This window comes from Colobus angolensis, unplaced genomic scaffold (genome assembly GCF_000951035.1).
Source record: "Colobus angolensis palliatus isolate OR3802 unplaced genomic scaffold, Cang.pa_1.0 Scaffold124, whole genome shotgun sequence".
Classification (NCBI taxonomy): domain Eukaryota; kingdom Metazoa; phylum Chordata; class Mammalia; order Primates; family Cercopithecidae; genus Colobus; species Colobus angolensis.
This window is the reverse complement of record NW_012113586.1, coordinates 588,646-603,475: the sequence shown is the minus strand read 5'-3', so window position 1 is coordinate 603,475 and position 14,830 is coordinate 588,646.

Genomic DNA, 14,830 nt, shown 5'->3' with positions numbered 1-14,830 from the left:
GGTCTCACTAATGCAGGCCTCCCTAACTACTGTTTCAGTACCCACTGAGTGGTCAAATTAAATATTAAGAGCAAAAAATAAGCCAGTGCCCTTATACAGAGGCTAGAATGTAACAAAAGCCCACCAAGAGTTTTGTCTAGGCTTTTCCTGGGCCTTAAAGCATGACAAAATAACAAAGGAATTCTTAACAGGAATCATTTAGGATTAAACAAGTTTTATTGGAGGTCTGAAGGAACTCCCCAAACCTCTGTGATTTAGCAGGAGACAAGATGAGGGTCCCCACCACCTGGACCCATTAAATTAAGTGAATTTACTGAGGCTCCAGAGGAAGGTGTTCAGGACTCAGACCTCAGTTATAGATTAAAAGAAGTTAATCACTTATGTATTTAGATGAATGCACACTTCCACATACACATATAGCTTAGAAGGTACATAAACTCTGGAAAACTTTGTAGTTTTGAGTTGGTCTGGTGATAATTTCCAGGCCTTCTCCCTGTAACCAGTGGCAGACGTAAAAATTCTCTTCCTCCTCAGTTCATCTGCATCTCATTACTGGGCCATGAGAAATAGCAGCCTGCCCCTCAGTTTGGTCTGGAAACACACATACAGATCATTGTGCAGACATAGTGTGTAAATTCCTAGGAATGGAATGACTGTCCGTCTGATTTGTATATGTTTAACCTTTAAGAAACTGTTAGATTTTCAAAGGAGTTGTACCATTGTTCATTCCCACAAGTATAAGACTTCCAAGTGCTTTATATCCTCACCAACATGTGCTATTTTTAGCCTTTTTAATTTCAGCCATTCTCATGGATATGTACTGGTATCTCATTTTTGTAATGACTGATCTCCCGGATGACTAAACAGTGGAGCATCTTTTCCTATGCTAATTGACCATTCATGTATCTTCTTTTCTGAAGTATCTATTCAAGTCTTTTGAGAAATTGTTTCATTGTGCTGTTTATCTTATCAGACTGTATTTTATATATATATATATATATATATATACACACACACACACACATACACACACTCTAAAAAAACCCTTTGTTGGAGATAAATATGATATCTCCTATATTGTGGCTTTTTTATATGTTCTCTTAATGTTCCCTATTTGGAAATAATGATAGATAATCTTCAAAATGGTGAATATATATATATGTATGTGTGTGTGTATATACATACATATATGTCCTAAGAATCATTAATTAGACATATACGTGAGTATCTATTTCTGAATTCTCTCTTCTCTTCCACTGATATATGTTTCTTTTTTCAACAAAACACATGCTCTTGATTTTCACAGCTGTATAGTAATTCTGGAAATAGGTAGTGAATTTATTTACCATTATTCTTCTATAATATTGCTCTTTTATTCTTGATCATTGACATTTCCACATAAATGGTAGAATCAGCTCGTAAATTTCTACCAGAATGCTGGTTGGAGTTTTTATTAGAATTGTATTGGATCTGGAGATCAATTTGGGAAGAACTGACTTTTTAAATATAACAACTCTTCTGATCCATGACAAGGTTTATCTCCCCATTAATTTAGTTCTTTTGTAATTTCTCAAAGCAATTTTTGTAGTTTTTGGTGTACTGGCCCTTCATAAATTTTGTTGACTTTCTTTCTTCTTTTTTTTTTTTTTCCGAGATGGAGTCTGACTCTGTTACCCAGGCTGGAGTGCCGTGATGCAATCTCGGCTCACTGCAACCTCTGCCTCCAATTCAAGTGATCCTCATGCCTCAGCTTCCTGAGTAGCTGGGACTACAGTCATGTGCCACAAGTGATCCTCATGCCTCCATTCAAGTGATCCTCATGCCTCAGCTTCCTGAGTAGCTGGGACTACAGTCATGTGCCACCACACCCAGCTAATTTTTTGTATTTTTAGTAGAAACGGGATTTCCCCATCTTTTGATTGATGGTCTTGATCTCCTGACCTCATGATCTGCCCACCTTGCCCTCACAAAGTGCTGAGATTAAAGGCATGAGCCATCCCACTTGGCCTGTTAAATTTATTTATTAGCACATCATATATTTAGATGTTACTTTAAATGAAATGGTATTTTTATTTCATTTTCCAAATGCTCATTGCTAATATTCAAAAATACAAAAGACTGCTTATATTGAGCTTATATTCTGCAACACTACCAAACTCACTAATTAGTTTTGGTAGATTTTTGTAGATTTCTAGGATTGTTAACATACACAGTCATTATCTGTGAATAAAGACAGCTTCAATTATTTAGTTTTAAACTTTTCAATGCTTTTATTTATTTATTTTCCTTACTTTATTGCATTGGTTTAGGTCTCTAGTATAATGCTGGATTGAAAGAATAACAACAGATATTCTACTTTTTTCTCTGATTTAGAAAATGTCTGGCATATTCTTACAGAACTATACAATTACCTACTCTATGACTCAGTAATTCCTAAGTATGTATCCAAGAGGAATTAAAACATATGTCCAGAAAATGATGTGTACAAGAATGTTCATAGCAATTTTATTCATAATAGGAAAAACTGGAAACATTCAAGTATCTGTCAATACAAGAATGGCTCGATAAACTGTGATACCTTCATTCCGTGGAATGGCTAAAGGAACAAACTGTTGACACACAAAACAACATGGATGAATCTCAAAAACATTTTGAGTGCAATAGGAATCATACATAAAAGAGTACGCACTCTTTAATTCCATTAGTAGATGTTCTGGCAGAAAAAAAAAAAAAAAAAAAAGCAGTAGTTTCCTATGGATGAAGTCCAGGAAGGGGCATGAGGAAATTTTAGGGTGATGAGAATATTCTATATGTTCATATGCATTTGTCAAAACTCATCTAATGTTCACTTATGATTTGAGCATTTTATTATATGTAAATTTTACCTCAAAAGCAAAAAAAACTGTAGATAAATATTGAACTTTAGGAAAGGACATGAATGCTATAGGATTCAGTGGGATGCGAATTCAGTACACTGATGTCTGCAGTTTACTTGAAATGCATCAAAAAAAGTAGATGAATGAAGGGGTGGGTTGGGAGATGGGTAAATATATGGATATATGATAAAGCAAGGATAGTAAATATTAATGATAGAATATAGGGGATAGGTATATAGGTAAAAGCACCCCAGCTTTGTAAAAATCTTTCAACTTTGTTTTATATTTGAAAATTTTAATAATGAAATACTTCAAGCCTTTGGAAACCCCACCACAAGGGAAATTACCATCACTTCATCTGTCAACTATATCATGACCATGTTCATTGGAACACCGACTTCTCACCCAAAATACAGCCATGTTTGTAATCACTTTAAATGGAAATGCCAAAGCCAGTCCAGGAGTAACCAGTGTAAATGGAACTGCCAAAGCCGGTCCAGAAGTAACCAGTGCTATGGCCAGAGGGAGTCTCACTGGAGAGAAAATTGGCAAATACTTCAAACTTAATGAAAATAAGAACAAAACATATTAAAATTTGTGAGATGCAGCTAAAGTGATAGGAAAAAATGTATAACTTTGTATGTCTATACTAGAGAAGAAGAAAATTTTAAAATCAATGATCTAAATTTATAGTCTTAAGATTCTAGAAAAAGACAAGCAAATTAAACCTAAAGTAAGTAGAACAAAAGAAATCATAAAAAGTAGCAATCAATGAAATAGAAATCAGATAAACAATGAAAAATTAAAGCCAAAAGCTGTTTTTTAAAAGATTAATAAAACCGATAAATACCTACAAAGACAAATTAAAGAAAAGGAAAGAAAATGCAAATTATCTTTTTATCAGGAATTAAAAAGGTGATATCCATGGATTCTACAGACATTAAAGGGATAATAAAAGATCATGGTAAACAACTTTATGTCCATAAAAGCAATAACTCAGATAAAATGGGCAAATCGCTTGGAAAGTACAATTCACCCGAAATGACAAGAAGAAATAGCAAGAATATCCCTCCACCTGTGAAAGAAATTGCATTTATAATTTAAAAATCTGACACTAAGCAAAATCTAAGCCCAGATGCTTTCAAGTAGAAGTCTTTCCTTTATCTACGAATGACATGATACAAATATTAAATAAATTCTTTCAGAATTTAGAAGAAGAAACTTTTCAACGTTTTTGAGGCAAGCATAACCCTGATGCCAAAACCAAAGCAAGTATAATGCTGCTATCAGAAGATTTTATAAGAAAAAAATTGCTGGGCGCGGTGGCTCAAACCTGTAATCCCAGCACTTTGGGAGGCCGAGGCGGGTGGATCACGAGGTCAGGAGATCAAGACCATCCTGGCTAACATGGTGAAACCCCGTCTCTACTAAAAATACAAAAAACTAGCCGGGCGTGGTGGTGGGCGCCTGTAGTCCCAGATACTCGGAGGCTGAGGCGGGAGAATGGCGTGAACCCGGGAGGCGGAGCTTGCAGTGAGCCGAGATCCAGCCACTGCACTCCAGCCTGGGCGACACAGCAAGACTCCGTCTCAAAAAAAAAAAAGAAAGAAAAAAATTATACACCACTCTTTCTCATAAACATAGATTCAAGAAATCCTACAAAATATTAACAAATCAAATCCAAATACATAACAGGTATAATAAATCCTGGCCAAGTCTAGTTTATCGCAGGAATATAAAGTTTCTTCAACATTTGTAAATCAGTTAATGTAATTCAGCCCATTAACAGAACAAAGAAAAAAATTATACAATTATTTCAATAAATGCAGAAAAAGAGTTTGACAAGATTGAAACTCATTCATGATTTTCAAAAGAAAACAAAACATATGGCACACTAAGAATAGAAGAAATTTTCTTTAACTTGCAAAATGCATCTATGAAGAACATAGAGCTAATATCATGGTTAATCATGAAATGCTGAATGCTTTCCATCTCAGACAGGGAATAAGGGAATGATGTCAGCTATTCCAACATTTATTCACTAACATCCTGGAGGTCTTAGTCAACATGTAAGTAGAAAATCCTAAGAAATATTCTTAATATTACTAGTATTAATCTGTAATTTAGTAGGGTTTAAATGGACAAAAGCTAGAAAGCCTCAACAAATGAAGAGATGTAACACGTGGAAGAATGGGAAGATTTTTAATATTATCACGGATGTCATTTTTACTTTGTGCCTCCTGGCTTTCCAATGTTAGCTGAAAAATGTATCCCTATTGCCAATATTACATATATGCTTTCTTAAGTTGTCTTGAAAGACTTTAAATTACAATAAAATTTTATTTTACATTTTAGGCTTAAATCCATTTAGAAATTACTTTGAGTGAGATGAGATCCAACATTATTTTCTTCCAGATGGACACTAAATTTTGCCAGCATAGACGATTTTTTAAAATTTATTTCCTTCACTGATTTGACATATCATTACTAAGTATTAAATTTTTATAGTCAATGATCTCTAATGAGTTATCTATACTTTTTCACTTATCTATTTGTTTGTTGGTTTATATACTGATACCATATAATTGTTCCTAATCAACTTGTGGAGGCTGAGGCAGGAGGATCACTTGAGCCAGGAGTTTGAGGCTGCAGTGAGCTAGGATCGCAGCACTGTACTCCAGCCTGGGTGACAGAACAAAACTCTGTCTCAAAAAAAAAAAAAAAAAATGCACCTCTTAAGTATACAGCTGAATGCATGTTGACAAATTCATACAATTTTAGTAGACTCATAGAGTTGTGCAGCTATCACCAGAATCCAGGTTTAGAATAGTTTCTTCACCTCTTCAATTTCCCTCCAGCTCCTTTGCAGTCAGTCTCTCCTCCCTCATCTGCCCCCACCACTCCAGCCCCAAGCAATCATTAATCTGCTCTGTGCCTCTATAAATGTATCCTTTGTGGCCATTTCATAGAAATAGAATAAGACAATATGTAGTATTTTGCAACCGGCTTCCTTCACTTAACGTGTTTTTGAGGTTCATCCATGTTGTAGCATATATGAGATTTTGTTGCTGAATAGAATTCCATTCCACAGATATACTACATTTTGTCTATCTATTTAGCAACTGATGGACATTGAGATACTTCCAGTTTTTCACTCTTGTGAATAATGCTGCTGTGAACATTCCAGAACAAATCTTGTGTAGACATATGTTTTGATTTTTCTTGGATAGATTTCTAGGTGTGGACTTGTTGGATCATATGGTAACCATATGCTTAACTTTTTAAAAAACTGTCAAACTGGTTTCCAAAGTGATTATTATTTGACCTTCCCACAGGCAATATTAGAGGGTTCCAGTTTTCCCACATAATCAGCGAGGTTTGGTATTCTCTGTCTTTTAAAGCATAATCATATTCATGGGTGTATGCGGTATATTAGTGTGGTTTAAATTTGCATCTACCTAAAGACTGATGACATTGAGTACCCTGTTATATGCTTTTTAGCCATCTACATTTCTTCTTTAGTAAAATTGCATCTATACCTCTTTGCTGATTTTTAAAATTAGGTTGCTTCTTATTGAGTTAAAAGAGTTCTTTATATATTGTGAATTCAAGTCCTTTGTAGGATGTATGATTAGCAAACATTTTCCTCCAGCCTATGACTATTTTCTTTGTAATGGTCTCTTTCGAAGCAGAAAGGTTTTTAATTTTAAGAAAGTCCATTTTATTAATGGTTTCTATTATGACTTGTGCTTCTGGTATATTATCTTAGAACTCTTTGCTTAACCCAAATTCACAAAGATTTTCTCCCATGAATTCCTTCTGAACTTTTATATTTTAGCTCTTACAACTAGGTCTATATCCATTTTGAGTTAATTGCTGTGTATGTGTTATGTCAAGCAAAGTGCCATGAGGGAGCTTTGTCTGGATAGCAGCAGGGGAACTTGGAGTTAAGTTATGTTTAGAAGTTATCCTTCCCCAGCCCATGAAATTGAGATTTCCTGCTGCATCTGTTAGTGATTGGCTAATGCCTCGAGGGAAGAGAGATAAGTGGGATATATGGATTATACACTCCCATATACGTCCCGTTTGGGGAGACTGGGTGCAAAATGGTTACAGTAGCCCAAGGATAGTCCTCCTAGAAGAATCCTTAGGAACAAAAATGCACCAAAGGCAGGGAAGGATTGTACAGAGGGGCTAACAGGGATCTCAGGTGATGGAGGTTGGGTTCCTAGGAAATCTCCTCCTGAGATGGATGCAAAGGGGAACTTGCATGTATCAGGGACTCAGTAAACATGTGTCTTGGGAGTTAGGAGCAGATTGAAGGTATTTCTCAGTTTGTAAACATTTTTGTCAACATGAAAATGGCAGGCATCTAGACTTATAATCTCCTAAAGAAAAGATAAAGTTGACAACCAAGGGTTCCATCCATTTAAGAACCAGTGATCTCTGAGAGAATCCTAAGTGTTAGCTGATATTATCCTATCCCAGCCTACAGACCCCACACTTTTAAGATTTGTTGGGTTTCCTATGTGTGGCCAAAGGAACACTAGCCCAATGAAATTGACACTATGAGTAAATACATAGTTCAGGGAATGTATTACTTACCACTCTCACTGCAGTAGCCTTTCTGAAAATGAAAAATGAAACCCCTGATGGTCAATTGAAACACATGGTAGTCAAAACAGGGGAGATGGACAAAATTGGAAAGGTTGGGTTTGTAGTTTAAATTATTGTGTCCTCAGCTTGAACGAGGGTAAGTAAAGTGCAGATCCCACTGGAATGTCTTCTAGATTTGTGAAGTGGAATGAGGGGTAAAGGGAGAATGCAATTATATAGCTTAGTATAACAAAATATCTTTCCCACCTCAGAATTTTTTTTTATTTTGTTTGATCTCAGGGTTCCAGGCCCAAGTCTAGCACCAATGCCTAACCATGGCAGGGAAGAATCGACTTCCCAGGTACCTTCACGTATTTGGGGGCCTATAAAGGTGGAGATTCTCAAAGCTAGGATTGCTGGCATGTCCTAGATGTCTCAGAGGCCTTTGGACAGGAAATGCCGAAGTGTGCAGGTGAGGAGATGGTCGCCTTTAACAGAGTCCAGGAACATAACTTCTGAGAGCACATCCTGTACCAAGAACTTTGTTGTTTTGTTTTGTTTTTGAGACAGAGTCTCGCTCTGTCGCCCAGGATGGAGTGCAGTGGTGCCATCTCGGCTCACTGCAAGCTCCGCCTCCCGGGTTCATGCCATTCTCCTGCCTCAGCCTCCCCGGTAGCTGGGACTACAGGCATGCACCACCACGTCCGGCTAATTTTTTGTATTTTTAGTAGAGATGGGGTTTCACCATGTTAGCCAGGATGGTCTCAATCTCTGATCTCGTGATCCGCCCGCCTCGGCCTCCCAAAGTGCTGGGATTGCAGGCCTAGAACTTTGATACCCATCCCAAAGATACCATATCTATACATTTAAATTTGGAATGTGTATTCCTAATAGTATTTTAGGGTGGAATTTAACTTCACATCGTGTAGCCTTATGGAAGCCAACTTGGCATGCAACTCAATTACAGGCTTGGTCAGGCTATTTCTTGGCCCCATCCCCAAGTCATACAGTACCTCTAAACCGGTTTCACCACTGGGAAAATTATGTGTGTCCAGGATACAATAAAAAGCATTAGAGACAGATTATTGCACACCATAGGGGTGTTCTTAAGTGTGTAATGATTCCAGATAGGATTGCTATCATGCTATTTCTAAGAATAATACTCTGAACTAATTCTCTGAGATCTGGCACTGACTAATGGCCAATGCTGGAAGGAATCATTGTTCCTTTTCTCAGACAAGGAAAATTGAACTCCTGTTAATTTGGCTAAAATCTCCACAAAATTATTTGGAAAAAAGACACAAAGAACTGTTTATTTCAGTTGCTATGATCTCCCTTTACTGAAGGATAGCCTGGGAAAGGAAAAAAGGTAACCCAGTCAACTTTCATTGTAAACAAACAGTGACAGACTGCTTGGTAAATACACCAATGGTTCTTACTATTGGAAACCTTCTTACATGTGGAATGCTTTTAGTAAGATGTGTCATATCTATATAGGTAATCATGGTAGTCAAACCTGGAATCTGTAGATTTACATGCCTTTGTTCCTTGGAAACTGTCACATAATCTATGCGACTATCAGCTTTATCAAATGGAGATGACCAAAAATGGCTCCATATTATGTAAGTTACAATCTCGCACATCACTTACAGAGTTCTTATGTTACATCTGGGCTACATCATTTCCTAATATGGAAGGGAGGCTCTTTGGGGTGCTCTCACACTTGTGCTTGATTTGTGTGTCTCTTACAATTAGTTTTCTTCTTGAGTACGATAATATAAATTAATAACATTTGATACTAGGTATGGTTTATGATTCTCATAAGGTTTATTTGCAATCCGATCTTTTGTGTTTTCTCCATTTCGGGTGGATATTCTCTTATGCAATTCCCTGACCTTTCTTAAAATAGAGGTCATGTCCTTTGCAGGAACGTGGATGGAACTGGAGGCCATTATCCTTAGCAAACCAGCTCAGAAACAGTAAACCAATACTGCAGGTTGTCACTTATAAGTGGGAGCTAAATGATGTGAGCACACAGACACAAAGAAAGGAACAGCAGACACTGGGGCTTACCTGAGGGTGGAGGTTGGGAGGAGGGAGAGGAGCAGAAAAATAGCTATTGGATACTAGGTTTAGTACCTGGGTGAGGAAATAATGTGTAGAATATGAGCTTATAAAACAAACCTGCACATATACTCCTTAACCTAAAATAAAAATTAAAAAAAATAGTGACCGTTGGCCAAAGTCAAACCAGAATAATCAGTGTGTAGGGTCATGGTTAGCTTATGGATCAAATACTCAGTGGCCTGTAGGTCCCTATTAAACTAAATACATTGCCAAAGTTCCTTCCGAAACCATATATTCTTTTGTATGTGCCCATTTGCAACTCCAGAAGCATGATGCCATTTTTCACTGCTGTCTTATGATCTTTGTTTTGAACTCCAGTAATCTTAACTTACAAATTGAAGCTTTCTGTTTTATTACATGGACTGAGAGGTCAAGATAAGTACAGCTTATTGAAGTGCATAAAGAGACTCTTGTTTCTCTGCAGAACAAGGGAGTTGAGCAGCACTCTTTGTTCTTATGAATTATCTTTTATATTTATCGGGAAAGTGGGTGATTTTTCTATTTATTATTAAAAGTTTTATACAGAGTTATTTATACTGCCCCTATTTATCCTATTGAGAAATGAGTTCATATTGTACCAGTAACTCAAAGATAATTCATCACTCTGAAAACGTACTTTTGCCCACTGAGCAATTACAGGCTAGGACGCCAATGGATCTTAATAAGCTTGGTACATAATTGCTCAATATATGGTAAGTGATAAGCTTAATTTTATTAGCACTCCTGATAAATCATCATAATGTGATTTTCAGAGGGTAGCCAAATCACTTGGAGCTTTGGCATACTGAACCTTGTTTGTGGTCAACAGCTCTATGGTGATGTGGGGTCTTACGAGGCTTCCTGATAGATGAGAGGTATCTCAAGGGACTCTATTTCAACAGGGAGATAATCACAGCTTCCTCATTCCCAGCATAATTTAAAACACCTTTGTTTTTAACCATTTTATTCACTGTTTCTTTTTCTTCTTACACACTCTTGGGATCCCGCACCTCCCCCTCAAGGCTGTATCTCTCCTTCTCTCCCATCCACGACAGTCTCCGGGCCCATGGGACTGAGGAAGTAGTTGTCTGGTGGTGGCGCTGAGTTTTTCACTTACGAGCTGCCCTAGTGCTGCCATGTCCCATTGAGGCCTCTTTGGTGACTTGACCTCCTTAAACCATTATTTCACTTCAGCTCATCCATGTAGGTTGGAAGAAAATCGGGCCATTGATAAAATGCATAAGGCAATTCTTCCTCATGTCTCCTAACACAGGTAGCAACTGTGACATTCAAGAAAACTCTTGCCCTGAGCTCCGAAATCCTCCAGTATGAAAAAGAGAAAAGATAAACTGAAGCTGAACTGCAAGGCTGAACTCTGGGCCTTCCAGGTAGGACCCCCTCCCTGGAGGAGGGAAGTTCCTTGCTAGAGGTCACCAAGGACAAAGGACTTGCACTACACCTGCTGATTCCTTGTATTTGCCTCTGATTTTAAAACAAATTAAAACATGCGCAAGTGCCTACTGTATATTAATTTACAATATAAATTAATAAAATTTTATTTAAAGAATCAGTTGGTCTTCCAGGTTAGCACTGCTTCTAAGGCCAGGAGGATCCCTAGGGCTCTCTGTTTGCAGTCCCCACGGGGGCCACAAGAGTGCGCCATGGTGCTTTCCCTTGGAACTCTGCTGGTTTCAGTTCCGGGGAGATTGTGGCAAATATTAGCCCTGCGTATCCAGAGGTTCCTGACTTTTGGTGACACCATTCCAGGGAGCAGCCTAAGGTCTGCACTGCCCAGGCCTCGGGAGTTGGCTGTGGAGGCTCAGAACCTCAGGTGAAGCAATGTTGCTTGATTTCCTCGAAAACAGACCCTGACCGGAGAAAGATGCGTCCATGCTGCTTCTGCTGGTGGAAAATATTCCCTCGTATTTCTCTCAGACTGGGCAAACCTTCCAGTGGTCCGGGGCCTCCTGCTGTGTGCTTGGTGGGGGGGATTCAATTGGGAGAGTGGAGGAGGAGCAGTAACAAGATAGGAAGAGAATGGCAAGAATGGGGAGGTGGAGACAGATGAGAAAAGGGCCGGAGAGACACATGTGGAAGAGTGGCTGGGGCGGGGGTGGGCGAGCTGACTGTCAAGGTGGTTCTCTTGTCATCCCCAGAAGGGCAGGCCCGTTCTCTGGAATACCCCCACCCTACTCTGTGCCCACACATCCTCCCCTGGTCAGGCATCCCCTAGCCGCCTTTCTTGCCACAAAACAGCTTCTCGTCCCTTTTCCTTTCCCCTGATTATGGGGACTCTTTCATTTTCCACTTTTTCTTTTTCTTTTTTTTTAGTGTCAGGGTCTCACTCCGTCTTCCAGGCTGGAATGCAATGATGTGATCATAGCTCACTGCAGCCTTGAACTTCGGGGCTCAAGCAATCTTCCCACCTTAGCCTCCTGAGTAGCTGGGACTATAGGCGTGTGCCACTATGCCCAGCCCAATTCTTTTTTTTTTTTTTTTTTTTTTTTTGAGACGGAGTCTCGCTCTGTCGCCCAGGCTGGAGTGCAGTGGCGCGATCTCAGCTCACTGCAAGCTCCGCCTCCCGGGTTCACGCCATTCTCCTGCCTCAGCCTCCCCAGTAGCTGGGACTACAGGCGCCCGCCACCGCGCCCGGCTAGTTTTTTTTGTATTTTTTTTTAGTAGAGACAGGGTTTCACCGCGTTAGCCAGGATGGTCTCGATCTCCTGACCTCGTGATCCACCCGTCTCGGCCTCCCAAAGTGCTGGGATTACAGGCTTGAGCCCAGCCCAATTCTTAACCTCAAAAAGGCTTAGATTAGTGAAACACGGGGCCTGGAATTCCATTCCGTGTGTGTAACCCAGAGACATTGGTGCTCCCATGCCCTGGACACCATTACATGCATGGCCGCAGCTGCACTGTGCCTAACAGCCACAATCTGGAAACAGCCCAGATGCCCATCATCAAGCGTATGCATAAACAGATTATGGTATATTTCGTTAGCAACGAAAGTGGGTGAACAGTGATGACTACTAAATCCATAACATTTAGTTAAAAAAAAAAAAAAAACCCAGGCATAAGGGAATACACTTGTATGATTACAGGTTAAAACCTAGACCCATTAGGAGGGCATGAGAAGCAGAAAATTATAAAGAACCAAACATCGTGAAAATCAGGTAATGGTCATTGCCAAAGGTAGGAGAGGTGCTGTGGTGAGGAAGGGGCATGTGGGAAGATTCCGGAAGCTAGTATTTAGTTCTGGCTAATGCTTGCATGTTAACATATGCAAGAATTTATACCTATGTTCTATTCAACTTCTGTATATTGCATTACACAATTAAAGTAAAAGTATTATTTCTTGTCAGTACATATCCTAATAGCTAATATTAGCAGAGCTTTTACCAGGAACCATACTGTGCTAAGTGTGCATTTGGGTTAATTCAATCGGCACAGCGTACTGAGCTGTGGGTACTGTTATGTCCATATGACACAGAGGGAAAGGACAGGAGGTAACCCTGGTCTCAGCCAGGCCAGCGATGTCACCAGGACTCCAGGAGGCCCTCTGTGTAGAGATGGTGCTGGAATCCACAGGCCATACGTAATGTCACAGAGCAACAGCAGTGCTTCAGAGGAGCCTGGAGCCCTTTGTATTCTAAAGCCTTGGACTGTGGTGCCAAGTGCTTTCCAGGGATGAAAGGCTTGTCCTGTCTCAAAGCAGGGAGTGTGGAAACTGGCACAGCAGAGCACAGCCAAGTTACCTGCAGGTATTTTGTGAGTCCAGAAGATAGAGTTCCTTGAGGGCAGGGTTGTCGGAGTGTTCCAGATGTCTTAGAAGCATTTAGACTGGATGTCTAAAGGCAGAAGCAAGGGTTGGTAGTCTCCAACAGAGTCCAGAAAATTTGGAGAGAATGGACAGCAGAGACGAGACAGAGCCTACAAGATATAGCATGAGATTCCCACATGCACTTCTTATGTGCTCCTGAAAGATCATTCCTGATAGAAACATGTGGAACCATGCTTGCATGCACACGTATGCACACATACATGCACGCGTGCGCGCGCGCGCGCACACACACACACACACACACACACAGAGAGCAACAACAAAATAAAAAATAGAAGCTGGCAGCAATGGTGAAGTGACCGTGCTGCAGCCTTTTACTTGAACCTGATGGCACAGGGAAATGTCCTGACAGAAAGGGCAGGTGGTTTGTAAGCCCCAGTGAGATGATGTTCTAGAGATATGCCTGGATACCTGGATGTTCCTTAGGAAATGAAAGTAGTCCTGAGGGTTGGATAAAGATGAAGCACTTTATTGAACTGTATTTGGCCTCAGGCCATCTTATCAGAGAATTTCTGCTCTGGTAGCTATCCACACAAGAAAGAAAGAGGCTTTAAAGACCCCAAAACTTATTAGAGCAGTGTAGATAAATGTTTTGTCTGCATAGATTGTTATCTGATTTTTTTTAAAGGTTCATTTCCTCCAGAATTAAAGTTGACCCTTAGCCCAGCTCACAAATTCCCCTCTGTGGCTGCTTTTGACTTTGGGCTCACTTCTGGGGCAGATGTGATTCATTTTCTTGTGCTTGTTATTAATCCAGAAATGTAATTTCAGTGTGGGCTTGGAATAGTGCTCTGGGACATGAAGCAGAAGTGAACAATGGAAGTTAGGTGGATATGAGTCAAAGAAAACTGACCACACTTTCTCTCAGCTCTCCTTTAGAGCATGATGAGCCTCAAGAGCTGGGGGAGGTTTCCATTGCTGTCGGTGCTACCATTTCAGTAAAAATGTTTGGCGTGAGTTGCAAGTACATTCGCCAGAGGTGGTGCATCAGCTCCTCGTGTCTGGGAATGGAGACTTTCCTCACGGTGCTCTTATTCTGAGCTGGGTGTTCCTGTCTCAGTTCAGCCTCTAGCTGGTGAAGAGTTATTCTCTAGAGTGAGGCTTTTCTCACAACCATTTTTCTATTTTTGTAAGACTGTAGGGATTGAACTTTTTGATTGAGAGAGTAAACTACTTAAATCTGGGACTGGAAAGTTATTTTCATTTGTATTCTGCATGGATGAATGGGAAAATATGTCTCATATTTCAATTTCTCTGCTGTCAACTTGACTGTGAGGACTCTATAATAAGCCTGTTCTCTGAATTCTACCTCCTCACCCCAAATTCAGTTTCCTATCAGTTGGGCAGACTGCCACAGTGCTAACCTGAAGCACCCTTGCCCCAGATGGTCCAGAGCTGATTAGTGGCGCTG